We start from the raw sequence: 16,523 nt of genomic DNA on the forward strand, positions 1-16,523 counted from the left end.
CCCTCCCCCCCTTTATCTCCCCTGTGGAACCTTTAACAAATCTACTTGCTCTCTCATTTGTTCCTTTTTTTTTTATACTACACTTACTCAAATAGAGCTTTTTTCTCCCTTTTTTTTTTTTTTCCTTTTTCTTACCAACTAATTGCTTCACCATTATTTACTCCCATTTTTCCTGGCCTTACCTTTTGTGTACAAACACACATATACCTACGTAACTACTTTGTTTCCCTTTTTACTTTGGGTCCAACTCCTTTTGTGGACTTTGACCACTAGCTTGAAAAGCCTGATGCTGAATTATTGCTCTTTTGCCCTCTATACCAGCAAAATGTATTAAATCTCCAAATGAAAAATGTTTTCTATTTTCCCTTAACCATACTTTTATTTTACATATAAGTGTAATTCAGAACCCAATCAGTTTGTCAGTTTTACCGAGAACTGTAAATAAATACTTCATAGGATCTCTTGAACTAAAGCACAATTTCTTCTAAATGATTGGCATTCCATGAATATGAGCAAGGTCTTTAGTTTCCACCTGCTAAGTGGAACATACCACAAAGTTATCCATTTAGCCCTGTTTCTTTTTCTGTTGATAGGACTACTCTTAGAAACTGCATCACAGTATCATTCCTTATTTACTCCTTACTTAAGTGTGCTTATTTCCTGGTTTTATCCCAGTTGAGTTGATTTCATAAAAGGTATTTTCATTAGAAATGTAATGAGAGTGTGAACTCAGAACCTGGATTGCCAGGGTTCAACATTTGGCTCACCACTTTTGTGTTTTCATATCTGTGAACCAAGAATGGTAACTGAAGTTACCTCATAAACTTTCCATGAACATTAAATATGTTAATATGTTTAACAGAACAATTCCGGGCATATAATCCTGAGCACTATGTGTTACTTGGTATTGCTATATTGATTTTCTTAGTAGTCAGAGAAAAAGAACTTCCTTTTCTTGCTTTCCTTCTCTTTCATATTGCCTTTGTTTTTATTTGAATTCTAGTTTTTACTTTTCTTTCACTTACTACCTTTCTTTTTCTAGGTATTAGCTTGTTGTTTTTGGATTTTATTTTATTTTATTATTATTATCTAGTAAGTAATCTCTACACCCATCGTGGGGCTCAAACAACTCTGAGATCAAGAGTTGCATGTGCTACCGACTGAGCCCACCTAGCGCCCATTAGCAGATTGTTCTTGATATTATAGTCAGAGAGGAAGGAGGAAATGGAATTATATAGTCTACATGTCTACATTTCCATAAGTTGATTGTTTCTGTTGCCATTACAAAACTATGTTGAGTATTTGAGGAAATCAAGAGTTGTAGAGGGGTTATATGATCTAGAACAACTTGGTGGGAAAATCAGAACTGGAGCTTGGCACCTGACATATATAATCTTAACTTCCTTCAGCATTTCCTTCTCTCTTCCTTCCCTCCTTTCCTTATCCCTTTGCTTCCCCACTCTTCCTCTTTCCTACTTTCCCTTTGAGAGGGGTCTAGACAAGAGAAGGAAAAATAATAGGGAATTATGGGGAATTATCAGTTATTGAAAAAGCGGCACTCTAAGAGGACAAGAACAAGAGCCACAGATCTCTTAAGGCTTAATTTCAGGAATTTCCCAGTCACTTCTGCCACATCTATTGGCAAAAAATGTCACAGAATCAACCCAGATTCAAGGGGAGGGAAGTAGACCAACATTCAGTGCCAAGAGTGGCAAAGAATTTGCAACCATCTTTATACAGCCACCTTTCTTCTCCCATTTACCTGGTATGTATATATTTTTTAATTCTTTTCACAAAGCCAAAATATTGCTTAAACTTGAAAATGACAGTTCTTACGAGATCCAAAAGTTTCTAATTTCTTGGCAGTTGGAAGCTACAGAAGATGGAACAAAGTAGGCCACACAATTTGTAATTTGTTTCACAGGTATAAAGAGCAAAATAAACAGTCATTGGTTTGACTTCTCTTTGATCAGGGACTAATTCAAGAATTTCTGAATCCAGGTAAGCGTAAGTAAGAAAAGAGGAAGAATGTTAGAAATTTTTCTTTCCTTTTTTCTTTCACTTGGTGATGTTTGGGTCATGCTGGAGTTGTTATTGTAGTCTTTTTCATTTTCATTACCTGAACTCTTAGAAAACATGGTCACACTATTTATGGTATTAAAAATTAAACACTGTCTCCGTACAAAACACAACAGTTAATATACAAAGTCAAGGACAGCAGACTATTAATGATCATGATTATAACCCACTTAACTTGTATACTTAAAGTCCTATTGCTTGGAATGATGCAACAATGGATGGTAATCTGTTATTATGAACCGCAAATTATGATTGCCAACATCAGCTTAAAAAAAAAAAAAAGACAACAAGTATGGAAGGTAGATAATCTATGCAGTATCTGTTTGATATTACAAATGGTTTTTCTTTAGCCCTATTCTTTGGATTATCTTGGGTTTTGTACTTTACATAATTTTCTGCATCCATCACCAAAAATTAGGACCCCTTTCTCCTGAGGATACAGGACTTTCATTGCTAAAATTGGTACAATCATTGGGGTCACATGGAGACGTGTCTTGTCGCAGGTTAACAACAATTACCTTGAGGACATCTGAAGCTACAAGCTTGAGTAGCAGTACAACAAACCATATTCTGATCTTGCTTTTGGAGGTTTTTGGCTATTTCAAATACATTTCATGTTTGCTTTTTAGTATGGTTTTTCCCCCCCTCTCATATTAACTGCATTATAGTCTTTGAAATAGAGTAGGGAGAACAACAACAAAAAAAGCCAGTGTGTGTGTCCAGCATATAGTAAATTCACTTCTTCATTTTTTGCAAAGATTGAAACCAAATGGCAATCTAATGAAGAGCTAGAAATTCCCTGAGACCTGTTTGTAGACTATGTAATAACTTTGTTGTCTTTCCTCATTCAAAAATCTGCAAGCTTTCTACCCCACTACCTCCTATATATGAATCTGCCACTAAATTGTGAAAACATGGTGAAGATACTACCTCTTCACCATCATGACCTCTGTTGACTCTGCCTCTATAACTCCTATGACCACTGTTTGGATGAAGTGGGATTCCAAATATTTTGGCATTTGATCTTTCTTCAGCCTAGGTTGGTCTCCATTCTATAATATCATAGGAGATTTTATCAAAGAATGATTTAGTTTTGTCATAATAGCGATTAAGTCTGGGAGTCTTCATCAGCATTTCCTTCCCAGTTTGAGTACCAACTCTTGAGTCTCCTTTGTCTTCACCATTTACAAGCTTTGCCTGTTTCTCAAGTTTACCGTCTAATTTAAGTTTTCTGTCAGTTTTTTCCTTGTTGAATTATGCATTTCATGTTCAGAATTAAAATGTCATTGGTCCATCTCCCTGGATACTGAATTCTTCTCTTACCCTGATGATCTTCTCACCTTTCTTTGGCGCTGTTTGTCTCTTACAGTCATTTCTGAGTTGTTCATTTCATGACTTTGGAACTTTGTGTGCATCAGCTTGAGATAACTGAATTTTTAGAGATAACTGAATTTTTTCTATCTTGTAAAGATAGAACCACCTGTATTACTTTGGGATAAGATACCACTGCTTGATATTTCTGTTCTATAGAAGATCAAGGAGCTTCTAGAAACACCAGTAGCACCAAACAGCTGCCTGATAAAGACCTTGGACAGAACTAACTGTATGCTGGCATCCTGCCAAAAGGTCCGTAGAAATCCACTGAATGGAACAAAGAAGTAGATAAACAAAGAATACTGAGCAGTAGTAGCTCCATCCCGATGCAAAGAGTATGTGGTTTTGGTGACTCCTGAGAAATCTAATTTAATATCACTCCCAAGAATATAATATATTTAGACTTCATTTTGAGATAGTTTTGGATAATCTATTGGTCTGTTTTCTGTTCAAAAGTACAAAGGCTTTATAGATTAAGGATTTGAGAAAGTCACCTCAGCTGGGTGATTCTTCCTTACATAACATATGTCCCTGGTCTGGAGGTTCCAAGATGGCTTCATTCAAATGTCTTGACTCTAGTAGATGTGGAAAGGTGGACCCTTCTCTTTCCATGTAGTGTAAAGGCCTCTTCACCTGGTCTCTTCAGCAGGGTACCTGTAACATGGTGCTTGGAGCTCCAATAGAACTGTCTTTGGAGGATCCTGACAAGTTCTTAAGAAAGACTGGGGCGATAGTACTACAGAGCCACCTGAAATTGCTTTATTGAGATTTTCTGACATTGACATTTAATTCCTCTTTATATTTTACTGCTTTTACATTTGTCAGTTGCAGAAGTTTCAAGTTTAAAAAAATTATCCTATTTTTCGTTATTGTAAAACGTTATGGTGATAGTTTAAAAGTTATTAGGAAATATTTTATATCTATGTGAAATATGAAGAATAGTATAGCAAAAACTCATGTTCTGCTTACTAGCCGAAAGAAAACATTACCAGTATAGTTGAAGCTGGGGTAAACCCTATCGTTTTTGCATCCTCCTACCTCCAGGGGTAACTACCATTCTTAATTTGGTAGTTATCTTTCCCATGCATTTCTTTGTACTTTCCTCTTTATGTATGTATCTCTAAACTGTGTGTGTGTGTGTGTGTGTGTGTGTCTGTGTGTCTGTCTGTGTGTGCGCGTGCACCCACACGTGCGTGCGCACGTGTAAATTATCTTGCATGTTTTAGAATATGAGTTATGTTCTGTATTTTTCCGCAACTTGCTTATCATTCTTACAGCATTGTTTGAGGGATTAATATTGATAAGAACTTCCATTTTCATTGTCAATTAGTATCTCATAGTATGGATACACTACAGTTTACTTATACATTCCCATTTGTAGAAGTTTAGGTTGTAGACACCTTTTTATTATTACATACATTGCTACTATGTATACCTTCATATGTTTCATATTGCTACTATGAAATCTTTAAAAGTACATTTCCTTGTGCACGTGTGTGTGTGTGTGTGTGTTTCTGTAGGGCAGAGGTCAGCAAACTTTCTGTTTAAAGGGCCAGATAGTAAATGTTTTTACACTTTGCAGTCTGAACACTCTCTGTTCCAATTACTCAATGCTGCTATTTGAGTAAGAAGGCAGTCATAGATGAGACATAAGTAAACAAATGTGGCTGTGTGCCAGTAAAACTTGATGGACACTCAAATTTGAATTTTTTTATAATTTTTATGTGTTATGAAACATTGTTTTGATTTTTTTTTTTCCCTTCAACCATTTAAAAATGTTAAAGCCATCTTAGCTTTTAGGTCTCATAAAAACGGGCAGTAGTCCATATTTAGCTGGGCCATACTTCACTGACACCTGATCTAGTGTATCCCTTAAGCGATGGAATCATTGGGTCATGTACAGTTGCAGCTTTATGTAGATATTGTCAAATTGGTCTCCAGAGTGGTTTGATTAACAGTTTTTAAATTTTCCAGTTTATACACATCATCACCCACTTCATAATGTTTGATGTTTTAGTTTTTGCCAGTCTGATGGGGTTATCAGATGGTTGTTTTAATTTATAATATTCTGGTCTGTAGTGAGATTGAGTATCTTTATTGCTCATTAAAAAACATATATATTCCTGGGTGCTTGGATGGCTCAGTCCATTGAGCATCTGACTTTGGCTCATGATCTCATGGTTCATGAGTTACAGCCTTAGGTCAGGCTTCGCGCTGATAGCAGGGAGTCTGCCTCCAAGTCTCTGTCTCCCTCTATCTGTGCCCCTTGCCCGCTAGCACACACTGTTTCTCTTTCTCCTTCTTTCAAAAATAAACATTAAAACTTTTTTAAAAAAAATACTCCTTGTTCATTGAACATTCAAAAAATATTGAGTGCCAAGCTGGAGCTAATCCCTGTTCTGTGAGCTTCGGGCTCTTGAGTAAAGTAAACAAAATATACTATGAGTTTCTTTTTGTGCTTTTGTTTTGTGTGTACGTGTTTCTGTTCTTAATTCATTCATATCTTCTGCCTAAAATAGGCATTCTCTTGGAATTTTAGAGTTCTATATTATATACTCTGGATAAAAAACTTTCGCTGAATTTATGGATTAAACATACATCTTATGAAATTATTACTTATTTTTTAATGAATAATTTTATGAACAGAATTTTTTATTTCTATTTTTTATTTATTTTGAAAAACAGCGTACATGCAAATAGGGGAGGGGCAGAGAGAGAAGGGGGTAGAGAGCGCTCCCAAGCAGACTCTGTGCTGTCAGCGCAGAACCCGATAGGGGACTTGATCTCACAAACCATGTGATCATGACTGGAGCCGGAATCAGGAGTTAGACACTTAACAGAGTGAACCACCCAGGAGACCCTTGAACAGAATTTTTTAATGTAATGTAGTCATTTGTTGTTTTTTTTCCCAATGGCTTGTGCTTTTCGTGATGTAAGAAATCCTTTGGTCTTATTGGTCCTTTGTATTATAACTTTTTTGTTTTATTAGTTTTATGGCAGCAGGAGAATGCGAGTCAGGTATACAGGCTGGGTTAACAGAATTTGGAAGTCTATTTATAGTGTATATATTATGTTTTCTTTATACTGAAAAAGTATTTTAAAGACTTTATTAAGTATTTGTAAGTCTTATATTGTAAGGGATTAATATCTAAAATATATAAAGAACTCCTACAACTCATTACCAAAACCCCCAAATAATCCAATTAAAAATGGACAAAGGGCTTGAATAGACATTTTTCCAAAGAAGACATACAGATGCCAACAGGTACATGAAAAGGTGCTCAACATCATTCATCATTCCACTTCTGGGAATATATCGAAGGAAACAATGTCAGGGGGGAGATGGATGGAGGGATGGGTGAAACAGGTGATGGGGATTAAGGAGTACACTTGTGATGAGCACCAGGTGTTGTATGGAAGTGTGGAATCACTATATTATACAAGTGAAATTAATATTACACTATGTAAAAACTTAAGAAAAAAGTACCAAAAAGATAGCTGCACCCAGATGTTCACAGCATTATTTATAATAGCCATGACATTTAAAAAGCCTAAGATCCGTTGACCAGGAATGGATAAAGAAATAGTCATATACATACTTATATACTGTGGAATATTACTCAGCCATAAAAATCAAGGACATTGGCAATTTGAGACAACATGTATGAACCTTGAGGGCATTATATTAAGTGAGAGAAGTCAGAGAAAGACAAATACTATATGATTTCACTTATATGTGGAATCTTAAACAGATCAGATTTGTGGTTATTGAGGCAGGAAGTGAGGTGAGGGTTGGGGACTTAGAGAAGGTGGTCAAAAGGTACAAACTTCCAGTACTGAGGATTTAATGTACAAAATGATGACTCTAGTTAACATCTGTCTGGTATTTTTTTTTTTTTAAGTTGTTGACAGTAGATCATCACAAGAAAAAAGTTCTCATGAGTTCTCTTATGTGATGAGTTGTCATCACCAGGATAATAACTTTTTGTTTTGTATCTCTATTAAGTGTTGGATGTTAACTGAACTTATTGTGGTGATCATTTCACAATATATGTAATTCAAGTTATTATGGTGTACGCCTTGAATTTATACAGTGTTATATGACAATTACATCTCAGTGAAATTGGAAAAAAAAACAAAACAGGCTTTTTTTTCCCCTAACCATGCAAAGTATTTACTTATTTATTTTTTTTAAGACTTTTTTTTAAGAGCAGTTTTAGGTTCACAGCAAAGTTGAGAGGAAGGTACACAGATTTCCCATGTACCTTCTACTCCCACATGTGCATAGCCTCCACCCATATCAATATCTCCCAACAGAGTGGTATATTTGTTACAATTGATAAACCTACATTGGCACAGCATAATCACCCAAAGTTCATATATATAGTGTAATTCACTCTTGCTGTTGTATATAATTTGTGGGTTTGGAGAGATGTATAATGACATGTATCCATCATCATAATATCATATGGAGTATTTTCAGTGCCATAAAATTCAGTGCTCCACCTATTCATTCTTTAAACCTGCCTCCCCCAAAATACTCTTGGCAAGTACTGATCTTTTTACTGTCCCCATAGTTTTGCCTTTTTCAGAATGTCATATAGTTGAAATCATATAGTATGTAGTTATGCATTTAAGTTTTCTTCATGTTTTTTCATGGCTTGATAGCTCATTCCTTCTTAGGGAAATAATATTCCATTGTCTGAATGCACCATAATTTATCCATTCACCTACTGAAGGACACCTTAGTTGTTTCCAAGTTTTGGCAGTTAAAATAAAACTGCTATAAATATTTGTGTGTAGATGTTAGTGTGGATGTAAGTTTTTAACTCCTTAAATACCAAGTTAAATACCAAGGAGTGCATTTGCTGCATGGTAACAGTATGTGTAGTTTTGTAAGAAATCCCAAACCGTACCATTTTGTGTTCCCACTAGCAATGAGTGAGAATTCTTTTTGTACATCCTTACCGGCAGTTGATGTTGTCAGTATTCCAGATTTTAGCTATTTTAATGGGAGTGTTTCTCATTGTTTTAATTTGCATATCCCTGATGACCGATGATGTGGAGCATCCTTTCATGTGCTTATTTGTCATCTCTATCTTCTTTGGTGAGGTGTCTGTTAAGGTCTTTGCCCCGCCCCTTTAATGTTTATTTGTTTTTTTTTTTTTTGAGAGAGAGAGCATGCATGTGTGCAAGTGGGGGGAAGGACAGAGAGAGAGGGAGAGAGAGAGTATCTTAAGCAGTCTCCATGCTCAGGGCAGAGCCTGACGTGGGGCTTGATCTCACGACCTGAGCTGATATCAAGAGTTGGATGCTCAACCAGCTGAGATATCCAAGGCCCCCCTTCCTTTTAAAAAAAATTGTAGAATAGTTGACACGGTGTTACATTAGTTTCAGGTGCATAACATAGTGATTCCACAAATCTATTATGCTCACCACAAGTGTAGCTACCGTCTGTCCCCATACAATGCTCCTATGGTACTATTGACTGTATTCCCTGTGCTGTGCCTTTTATTCCTGTGATTTATTCATTCCACAATAGAAGACCTGTATCTACTCCCCTTCACCCATTTTGCCTGTCCTGCAACCCTCCTCCCCTCTTTTGGCCCATTTTTCTCCTCCCCCTTCTCCCCCCTCCTCCTCCTCCTTTTTTAACAAGCAGGAGGGGCAGAGAGAGAGAGAGAGAGAGAGAGAGAGAGAGAGAGAGGGACAGAGGATCTGAAGTGGGTTCCGTGCTGACAGCAGAGAACCCAATACTTGGCTTGAACTCACGAACCACAAGGTCATGACCTGAGACGAATTTAGCCGCTTAACTGACTGAGCCATCCAGGTGCTCCTTGGCCCATTTTTAAATTTGTTTTCTTTTTAATGACTTTAAGAGTATTTTGTATATTTTGGATACAATCCTTTATCAGATGTGTGTTTTGCAAATATTTTCTCCCAGCCTGGTTTGTCTTCTCATTTTCTTGATGTTGTCTTTTGCATAGCAGAAGTGCCTAATTTTAATGAAGTCCAGCTTATTAATTCTTTCATGGATTGTGCCTTGGGTGTTGTATCTAAAAAGTCATTGTCATACTCAAGGTTATTTAAGTTTTCTCTTATGTTACGTTGTAGGAGTTTTATAGTTTTCCATTGCAATCCATTTTGAATTAATTTTTTTGAAGGATGTGAGTTTGTGTCTAGAGTCATTTTGTTACATGTGGATGTCCAGTTGTTTCAGCACCATTTTTTTGAAGACTAACTTTTCTTACGTTGTATTGCATTTGTTCCTTTGTCAAAGATCAACTAATTATGTTCACGTGGGTCTGTTCTGGGTTCTCTGTTCTTTTCTACTGATTTGTCTATTCATTTGCCAACACCACACTGACTTTATTACTGTAGTTTTATAGTAAGACTCAAAGTTGGGTGGTGTTAGTCTTCCAGATTTGTTCTTCATAAATACTTTGTTGGCTATTCTGGGTCTTTAGCCTCTCCACATAAATTTATAATCTGCTTCTCACTATCTACAAAATAACTTGCTGAGATTTTTATTGCAATTGCATTAAATCTGTAGATAATGTTGGGAAGAATTGGTAACTTGACAATATTGAGTCGTGCTATCCATGATATTTAGTTCTACTTTGATTACATTTATTGGAGTTTTGTAGTTTTCCTTATAGCTCTTGTACATATTTTGTTAGCTTTACAGCTAAGTATTATATTTTGGGGCATGCTAATGTAAGTGGTATTGTGCTTTTAATTTCAAATTCCACTTTTTTATTATTGGTATATTGGAAAGCAATTGACCTTTTTGTATTAATCTTATATTCTTCAGACAGTATAATTGCTTCTTAGTTGCATTTTTTTTTGATGGATTATTTTGGATTTTATGTGGAAATATCATCTCTGAACAAAGTTTTATTTCTTCTTTCCCAATCTATAGCTCTCTTTTTTCCTTCTCTTGTTTTATTGAATTAGCAAAATTTCCAGTGCATTATTGAAAAGGAATGATGAGAGGTCATTCCTCCCTTGTACCTGATCTCAGTGGAAAAGCTTCAGTTTCTCACCATTATGTATGATGTTGGCTGTAGATTTTTGTAGATGCTCTTTATTAAGTTTAGGGAGTTCCTCCGTATTCCTCGTTTACTGAGTTTTAAAAATCATGAATAGGAGTTGAATTTCATCAAGTGCTTTTTCTGCCTCTATCAATAGGATTGTATGACTTTTCTTTTTCAGCCTATTGATGAAATGGATTACATTAATTTTTGAATGATGAACCAGTCCAGCAAAGCTGGGACAAATCCCATTTGGTCATGGTGCATAATTCTTACACATTGTTGGATTCAATTTGTTAGTAAATGTCTCTATCTGGTTTGATGCTAGGGTGCTGTTGGTCTCATAGACTGCTTCTATCTTCTGAAAGAGATAATAGAGAATTAGTACAATTTCTTCCATAAATACTTGGTAGAATTCACTAGTGAACCCGTCTGGGCGTGGTGTTTTCTGTTTTGGAAAGTAATTATTGATTACGTTTCTTTGATAGAGGCTTATGTAGATCATTTGTTTCTTTTTGTGTGAGTTTTGGCAGCTTGTATCTTTCAAGGAAGTGGTCCATTTCATCTGGGTTATTAAATTTGGATGTGGAGTTAATACTATTCCTTTATTCTTTTAATATCTGTGAGATCTGTAGTGATGTTCCTTTTTCATTTATGATACTAGTAATTTGTGTCTTCCCCCCCCCCCGCCTTTTTTTTTTTTTAAGTTTATTTATTTTGAGAGGGAGGGGGAAAGAAAATCCCAAGCAGGCTCCATGCTGTCAGTGTGGAGCCCGCTACAGAGCTTCATCCCGAGAACCATGAGATGATCAACTGAGCTGAAACTAAGAGTTGGATGCTTAACTGAGTGAACCACCCAGGTATCCCTGTGTCTTCTCTCTTTTTAATTAGCCTGGCTGGCAGCTTATGGATTATATTAGTCTTTAAAGAACCAGATTTTGGTTTTGTTGATTTTTTTTGATTGATTCCCTATTCAGTTTCATTGATTTATGCCCTAATTTGTATTATTTCTTTTCTTATGCTTCAGTTTTGAACTGCTCTTTTTCTAGCTTCCTAAGATAGAAGCTTAGGTGATGTAGTTGAGATATTTCTTTATACATGCTTTCAGTGCTATAAATTTCCCTGTGTATACTGCTTTCACTATATCTCTCAAATTTGGTAAGTTGTGCTTTCATTTTTATTTAGTTCAAAATATTTTTAAATTTATTTTGAAGTTTCTTCATTGATCCATTTGTTATTTAGAGGTGTTTTAATCTTCCACGTATTTTGGAATTTTCCATTTGTTGATTTCTAGCCTTTCACTTATAGATTTCTAGTTTAATCCTGTTGTGATCTCAGAGCAGACGTGTGATTTCTGTTTCTGTAAATTTGTTAAAGTGTTTTATGGCTCAGAATGTAGTCTGTCTTAGTAATCGTTCCATGTGAGCTTGGGAAAAATGTGTATTTTTGTGTTGTTGGATGAAGAAGTGGTCTGTAGATGTCCATCATCTCCAGTTGGTTGGTGGTATTATTGAGTTCAACTTTGTTCTCAGTGATTTTCTGCCCACTGTTACAGTCCATTTCTAATACAGGAATGTTACAGTTTCCAATTATTATAACAGGTCTTCTGTTTTCTTCTTGGAATTCTATTAGATTCTGCCTTATATAGTTTAACACTGTTGTTAGGTACATACATATTAGGGATTGTTATGTCTTCATTGAAAATTGACTCTGTTGGAGTGCCTGGGTGGCTCAGATGGTTAAGCATCCTACTTCAGCTCAGGTCATAATCTCATGGTTCATGGGTTCAAGCCCCTCATCGGCCTATGTGCTGACAGCTCAGAGCTGGAGCCTGCTTCAGATTCTGTGCCTTTTCTCTCTCTGGCCCACTTGCTCAGGTGCGCTTTCTCTCTCTCAAAAATAAATATTAAAAAATTAAAGAAAATTGACTCTGTTAACATTATGTAATGCCCTTCTTTATGTCTGATAACTTTCCTTGCTTTTACATCTGCTTTGTCTGAAAACATAGCTACTCCTGCTTTCTTTTGATTATTGTTAGTGTGGTATATCTTTCCCCATCTGTTTACTTTTAATCTGTATATGTCCATTTGTTTATTTAGTGTCCGAAGTATGTTTCTTGTAGATGGCATATGGTTGGGTCTGTTGTTTGATCCACTTTGACAACTCTGTCTTTTGATTGGTGCACCTAAACCATTGATGCTCAGAGTGATTATTGATGTAGTTGGATTGATGTCTACTGTATTTATTAAATTTTTAAAAATTATTTTTTTAATTTTTAAAGAAATTTTTAGAAGTTTATTTAGAGAAGGAGAGAGAGAACACACAAGCAGGGGAGAGGCAGAGAGAGAATCTCAAGCAGGCTCCACACTGTCAGCGCAGAGCCCAACGCTGGGCTCTAACTCAGGAACTGTGAAATCATGACCTGAGCCAAAATCAGGAGTCAGGCGCTTAACTGACTGAGCCACCCAGGTGCCCCTGAACAGTATTTGTTACTGTTTTCTGTTTGTTGCAAAGTATTTGTTTTGTGAATTATATTTATGATTTTTAAATGTTGATTCTTTTGGAATAAACTCTGCTCGATTAGTGTATATTTTTCTTTACATATTACTGGATTTGATTTGCTGATATTTTATTTAGGATTTTATATTTGTCTCCATGAGAGTGGTAATTTTCCTTCCTTGGGTGTCATTGTCAGGTTTGGAATCCAGATACTCTTTACTTTGCGAAGTCAGTGCAGGGTATTTCCCCTTCTTTTATTTTCTGGGAAAATAAGTGTGTTGCTCTTTCTTAAAAGCTTGAAAGAAATTACTATAGGGGCACCTGGCTAACTCAGTCATTAGAGCATGTGACTCTTGAACTTGGGGTTGTAAGATTGAGCCCCATATTGGGGGTAGAGTTTACTTAAAAAATAGGACGAAATTACTTACTGTGAAATAAAAATAACCTGTATAAAAAAATTACTAGAGAGGTCTTTTGGGCCTGAATATTTCTTCATGGAAATATTTGTCATAATTCAGTTTCTTTTATTGATGCAGCAGTGTTCAAATCTTCTTGTGTCAGTTTGGTAATATTTGTGCCCTTGTAGGTATTTAGGTGTGTTTTCTCTAGTCAACTAAGTCAGTGCCTCCCCATCCATCACGTTTTCATCTTTCAGTTTAGTTACATCTCTCATGTACTGTTATCTCCTTTTTGCTTTTCTTTTTGTTCTTAAGGGTTTCTACTTTTTCTCCTCTCCTTCCTTTACTGTCATTTTAGTGAAGCATATGGAGAAAAATGCATTTATTTGATTTGTGATACTTGCTGGGATCTCTTCTTAACCTTTATCTCTTCTTCCACTTAATTTTGTAAGTGGAGTTTAGTGGACATAATTTTCTATTCTCATTATTACTAATGTCAGCTATAGCAGGATATTGAAATGTGAAATGCTCTCCAGGACTTTTAAGGATTTAAGGTTTTGCTCCTACTGTAAGTTGCCCTAAACTTATGTTTTAAAAATGTGTTTGTTTTTTCTAACTTATTTTTTTTTTTATTGGCAGTAATCACTTTCTCGAGGTTATTGTTCTTTTATTTATACATTTAGAGGTTCTAATCTGTTGATTGTTCTTTCATTTATACATTTAGAGGTTCTAATCTGTGGATTGGGAAATCATATGACTAGATGTGTTCGAATTGTGTGTTTAGAACCCTAGTTCCTTTAGTGCATAAATAATAAGCATTTCTTGGCTTTTCGCTGCCTCGTGGCCTTTTTGACTAACTTGCCTAGTTGATGGATACTAGTTGCTCGATTATGAGTCTTCATTAGCTTAGAAATCATTATAGTTTAATTACCTTTTCTGTCTTGGTAGCATAACTTTCACCTAACCATCTTTTTTTAAAACAGGTTCATTTTACTTTTGATTTTTTAATGTTCTTTTTGGGGAATAATTTTAAATTCATAGGTTTCGAAGATGTCATAGTTTCTATATACTATTCATTTTTTCTTAATGTTGGCACCTTATATGATCACAGTACATTTGTTAAAAACTTGGAAATTAACATAACTATAATACTATTACCCAAACTACAGACTTTATTTGCACTTCCCTGGTTATTTCACTAATGTCCTTTTCTTATTCCAAGGTCCAATCCAGGATACCGCATTTTGATCGTTATATCTCCTTAGTCTCCTCTGATCTATAATAGTTTCTTAATCTTTCCTTCCTTTTTAAAAGCATACTAGTCAGGTATTTTGTAGACTGTTTCTCAGTTTATCTGATGTTTTCTCATGATTAACTGGCATTATGGGTTTTTGGGAAGAAGACCACAGAGCTGAAGTGGCATTTTCATCACATCGTATTAAATACTACATCCTGTGAATAAGACATCACTTTTGATTTTAACCTTAATTATGGCTGAGGTAGTGATTGTCAGATATCACTGTCAATTGACTTTTTTCCCCCTTTCTGTAGTCGATGCTTGTAATGGAGTTACCAAGTCCAGTCTATACTGAAGGGAAAGGGAATTAAGTTTCATCTCTTATAGGAAAGAGTTTGTGCATATATCATTTGGAATTCTTTTTTAAGGAAAGTATGTCCCTTTTTCCCATTTAGTTATTTATTCATTCAGTCATTTATGTCAGTATGACTTCGTGAATATTTGTTTACTTTTGGGAGTTATAATTCAATACTGTTGCTTATTTTTGCTAAAATTGTTTCACCCTTGTTCAACTATTGGGAGGTTCAGTTTGGCTCCTGTAACCTTTTGATATTCCCCCATCTTTTGTGTGTGTGTGTGTGTGTGTGTGTGTGTGTGTGTGGAAAAAGAACCTCCTTATTTCCTAGTATACAGAATATTCCAGGTTTATCTTGTATTTTCCCTGCCCCATCCTTAGAATCAGTCATTTCTTCTAGGAGCCTGAGCTCCGTTTATTAGAGAATGATATTTAAAAATCAGGATCTGGCTGTAAGTGTACTTGTTGCCACTAGGCTGTCACTGCTTTTTAGACCTCTCAGAGAAGAGAGCCTTAGTTCTGTATACTAACCCATGCTACAAGACATGCCTATATTTGTTCTTTTACCTATCTGTATATATGTCAAACAAATATGGATTCATACTGATATCTCTTTCTCTAGTACCATTAGAATAAACAGAGTTCATTCTGGTTTTCTTTTCTGTTGCTTATTTGTAACCTCTTTCTCTGACAGGGAGAAACCTTGCATTCATTATACACTATTATTTGTCCAACTCCAGTATACATGTAAAGAAGTTTCAGATTTGCTCATAGTGACTTCTTCCTTCCCATTTCGTAATTTTGGTTGTGAACTCCTATTCTTTGAAACTCTTTTTGAGGCTGTATTGAAATTTTTAGAGAGGATTTATATTTGATTCTGTTAGTCACATAGAGGCTTTTTGCAGGGTGGGGCTTTAAAAATGGTTTTTTATTGTAGCAGAAATATACATAACAAAATTTACAATTTTAACCATTTTCAAGTGTACAATTTGGATTGTCATTAAGTACTTTCATAATGTTGTACAATCATTACCACCATTCATTTCCAGAACTTTTTCATCATCCCAAACAAAAACCATATGCCAATTAAAAAAATAACTCTCCATTCTTCTCCTTCCCCAACCCGTGTTAACCTCTGTCGCACTTTCTGCTTCTGAATTTGCCTATCCTTGATACCTCATATAAGTGGAGTCATACAATATATGTTATTTTATGGCTAGCTTGTTTAACTCATTGTAATGTTTTCAGGGTTCATCCATGTTGTAGCATGTATCAGAATTTGATTCCTTTATGGCTGAATAATATTCCTCTGTGTGTATGTATATGCGTATATACACAGAACATTTTATTTATTTATTCATCTTTTGCTGGACATTTGAGTTGTTTTCACCTTTGGCTATGTGATTAATGCTACTATGAATGTTGGTATGTAAGTATCAGAGTCCGTGCTGTCCCAGTTATTTTGGGTACAAACCTAGAAATGAGATTTCTGGAACACAGGGTAATTCTGTTTAACTCTGAGGAACTGCCGAACTTCCCATGGTGGC

The 16,523-nt window shown here is 35.6% G+C and overlaps 1 protein-coding gene and 1 pseudogene across 6 annotated transcripts in view; one reads left to right on the plus strand and one right to left on the minus strand.

The window, feature by feature from the left end:
- Window positions 1-3,775, minus strand: part of LOC121029217 (protein LSM14 homolog A-like) — an 8,384-nt pseudogene extending 4,609 nt beyond the window's left edge.
- The window catches only part of SENP6 (SUMO specific peptidase 6), a 116,667-nt gene that overhangs the window by 4,952 nt on the left and 95,192 nt on the right, over window positions 1-16,523 (plus strand). The window lies entirely within an intron of this gene.

Source organism: Herpailurus yagouaroundi, unplaced genomic scaffold, assembly GCF_014898765.1.
Source record: "Herpailurus yagouaroundi ecotype Mexico unplaced genomic scaffold, PumYag 139, whole genome shotgun sequence".
NCBI classification, from domain to species: domain Eukaryota; kingdom Metazoa; phylum Chordata; class Mammalia; order Carnivora; family Felidae; genus Herpailurus; species Herpailurus yagouaroundi.